Source organism: Arachis stenosperma, chromosome 3 (genome assembly GCF_014773155.1).
Source record: "Arachis stenosperma cultivar V10309 chromosome 3, arast.V10309.gnm1.PFL2, whole genome shotgun sequence".
Lineage (NCBI taxonomy): Eukaryota > Viridiplantae > Streptophyta > Magnoliopsida > Fabales > Fabaceae > Arachis > Arachis stenosperma.
Window position 1 is genome coordinate 83,594,060 of NC_080379.1, and position 4,020 is coordinate 83,598,079.

Sequence of the window (4,020 nt, forward strand, 5' to 3'; positions counted from 1 at the left end):
CCTTTTGGATTCTCTTCTGTATTACTTGGGAGAATACTGGGAGGAGTTTCAATGACTTTCTTACTCAGCTGGCCCACTTGTGCCTCCAAATTTCTAATGGAGGATCTTGTTTCATTCATGAAACTGAAAGTGGCCTTTGACAGATCAGAGACTATATTGGCTAAATTAGAAGTATTTTGTTCAGAATTCTCTATCTGTTGCTGAGAAGATGATGGATATGGCTTGCTATTGCTCAGCCTATTGCGTCCACCATTGTTAAAGCCTTGTTGGGGCTTTTGCTGATCCTTCCATGAGAAATTTGGATGATTTCTCCATGATGGGTTATAGGTGTTTCCATAGGGTTCACCCATGTAATTAACCTCTGCCATGGCAGGGTTCTCAGGATCATAAGCTTCTTCAGAAGCTGCCTCTCTAGTACTGTTGGATGCATGTTGCCATCCATTCAGATTTTGAGAGATCATATTGACCTATTGAGTTAACACTTTGTTCTGAGCCAATATGGCATTCAGAGCATCAATTTCAAGAACTCATTTCTTCTGAGGTATCCCATTATTCACGGAATTCCTCTCAGAAGTGTACATGAATTGGTTGTTTGCAACCATGTCAATGAGTTCTTGAGCCTCTTCAGGCGTTTTCTTTAGGTGAATAGATCAACCTGCAGAATGGTCCAATGACATTTTCGAAAATTCAGAGAGACCATAATAGAATATATCTAATATGGTCCATTATGAAAACATGTCAGATGGACATCTTTTGGTCAGCTGCTTGTATCTTTCCCAAGCTTCATAGAGGGATTCACCATCTTTTTGTTTGAAGGTTTGAACATCCACTCTCAACTTGCTCAGCTTTTGAGGAGGAAAGAATTTATCCAGGAAGGCAGTGACCAGCTTATCCCAGGATTCCAGGCTATCTTTGGGTTGTGAATCCAACCATATTCTAGCTCTGTCTCTTACAGCAAAAGGGAAAAGCATGAGTCTGTAGACTTCAGGATCAACTCCATTCGTCTTTACAGTCTCACAGATCTACAAGAACTCAGTTAAAAACTGATAAGGATCTTCAGATGGAAGTCCATAAAACTTGCAGTTTTGTTGCATTAATGCAACTAGCTGAGGTTTCAGCTCAAAGTTGTTGGCTCCAATGGCAGGAATGGAGATGCTTCTTCCATCAAACTTGGACGTTGGCTTTGTGAAGTCACCAAGCATTCTCCTTGCATTGTTATTATTTTCGGCTGCCATCTCTTTCTCTTGTTCGAAAATTTCTGAAAGGTTATTTCTGGATTATTGTAATTTAGTTTCTCTTAATTTTCTCTTCAGAGTCCTTTCAGGTTCTGGATCAATTTCAACAAGAGAGCCTTTTTCCCTGTTCCTGCTCATATGAAAGAGAAGAAAACAAGAAAAAGAAGAGGAATCCTCTATGTCACAGTATAGAGATTCCTTTATGTTAGCAGAAAGAAGAAAGGGGAGAAGAATGTGGAAGAGGGGATTCGGATAATTAGATGGAGAGAGGTGAAAAGAAGAGTTAGTAATTAAATAATTAAATAGAATAAGAAAAGAGAAGGGAGATTTCGAAAAAAAATTTGAAAAAAGGGTTAGTAATTTTTGAAAATTAAAGATAAAATATAATTGAAATTAAAATTTAAAACAATTAATTAATTAAAAATAATTTTTTGAAAAAGAGAAAGGTATTTTCGAAAATTGAAGAGGGAAAAGTAGTTAGGTGGTTTTGAAAAAGATAAGAAACAAACAAAAAGTTAGTTAGTTGATTGAAAAAGATTTGAAATCAAATTTTAAAAAGATAAGAAGATAAGAAGTTGGATAAGATATTTTGAAATCAAATTTTGAAAAAGATAAAATTTTGAAAAGGGTAAGATAAAAAGATAAGATAAAAATTAAAAAAAAAAGATATTTTGAAAAAGATTTTAATTTTTTTTAAAAAGACTTAACTAACAAGAAACTACAGGATAAGATTCTAGAATTTAAAGATTGAACCTTTCTTAAAAAGAAAGTAACAAACTTCAAATTTTTGAATCAATCACATTAGTTGTTAGCTAATTTTCGAAAATATGATATAAGGATAAGAAAAAGATTTTGACAATATTTTGAAAAAGATTTTTGAATTTCTCGAAAAATAGAAAAAAATGGAAAAGATATGATTTTTGAAAAAGATTTTGAAAAGATAAGATTTTTAAAATTGAAATTTTGACTTGACTTGTAAGAAACAACTAATTTTAAAAATTTTTGACCAAGTCAACCCAAAATTTCAATGAGGAGAGAGAAAAACACAAACATGACCCAAAACATAAAAATTTTGGATCAAAACACAAGATGCATGCAAGAACACTATGAATGTCAAGATGAACACCAAGAACACTTTGAAGATCATGATGAATATCAAGAACATATTTTTGAAAAATTTTTGATGCAAAGAAAACATTCAAGACACCAAACTTAGAAATCTTTAATGCATGGACTCTAACAAACGAAAAATGCATATGAAAAACAACAAACAACACAAAACAAGAAAACATCAAGATCAAACAAGAGGACTTATCAAGAACAACTTGAAGATCATGAAGAACACTATGAATGCATGGAATTTTCGAAAAATGCAAGAAAAATTTTTAAAGCATGCAATTGACACCAAACTTAAAAATTGACTCAAAACTCAAACAAGAAACACAAAATATTTTTGATTTTCATGATTTTCTAATTTTTTTGGATTTTTATTAATTTTTTCGAAAATAAAGTTTTAGAAAAAAGAAAAATAAAAGAAAAATATTGAAAAAGATTTTTGAAAAGAAAATTACCTAATCTGAGCAACAAGATGAACCGTCAGTTGTCCATACTCGAACAATCCCCGGCAATGGCGCCAAAAACTTGGTGGACGAAATTGTGATCTGATGTGCGGAAAACGATCCAACACAAAACTCACCGGCAAGTGTACCGGGTCGCATCAAGTAATAATAACTCACATGAGTGAGGTCGATCCCACAGGGATTGAAGGATTGAGCAATTTTAGTTTAGTGGTTGGTTTAGTCAAGCGAATTAAGTCTTTGGTTGAGTGGTTTGTATTTAACAGAAGCTAAATTGCTTGGAATGTAAAGGGGGAAGGGAAAATTGCAGTAAATTAAAGAGCATGAAAATAAACTTGCAGAATCTTAAAGAACAAGAAAGTAAATGACTGAAACTTAAAGTGCAAGAAATGTAAATTGCAGTAACTTAAAATGCAAGGAATATAAATTGCTTGAATGTAAAAGGGAATTGAGGAATGGGATTTCAGAATCTAAGCAAAGAGGAACTGAATTGCAACAATTAATAGAGCAGAGATTGAATTAAAAGCAATTAGAGCTCAAACAGTAAGGAAATCAAGTGCAGCAAAGGTTCACAGAAGAACCAAAAGGAAATTGGGATCTCAGGTCTCAAGAGACTAGAAAGCAAAGTCTAGATCTCAATTGCCTTCCCAGATCCAAGTTCACAAAGCAATTGACAAGAAATAGAAGAAGAAGCAGTAAAGGGAATGTAAATGGATTCAATTATGCAGAAGAAAAATTAAAGAGCTCTTGAGTGGAGATTGAGACAGAATTTCCTCAATTCTTCACACCCAAAACTCAAAACAAGAAAAGTAAAAATGCCCAAGCAAGAACGAGGAAGAAGAGAGATCAATTCTCCTCCCCAATTCTCTGAAATCTCAGTGAAGTCACCAAGAGAAGTTGCAAAATTCGAAGCTCCAAAGAAAGTGCCAAATTCCAAAGTCAAGTAAAAGGTGAATGTCAAAGTTTTTAATTACATCAAACTAACTCCTATTTATACACTTTCTATTCTTGGATCTTGGGATTTGGATGGGCTTTTGATTTGGTGAAGAAATGAATTAAATTGGATTTTTAATTCAATTTTTGGCCCAAAATTAATTGCTTCCAGGAGGCTGCCCTGCCCTTGCGGAGGGCAGGGCAGGATTTGATGCATGCGGCCATGGTGCAGGCGTGGCGTGTGAGCTTGGTGCACAGGATGCTGCCCTGCCCTC

General features: G+C 34.2%; 1 non-coding gene across 1 annotated transcript; it reads left to right on the forward strand.

Annotated features, from left to right (window-relative positions):
* The first annotated feature begins 735 nt into the window (after positions 1 to 735).
* On the forward strand, positions 736 to 839 carry LOC130972084 (small nucleolar RNA R71). The gene has a single exon (XR_009083283.1). It is a non-coding gene; the product is annotated as a small nucleolar RNA R71 (small nucleolar RNA).
* Positions 840 to 4,020: the final 3,181 nt, after the last annotated feature.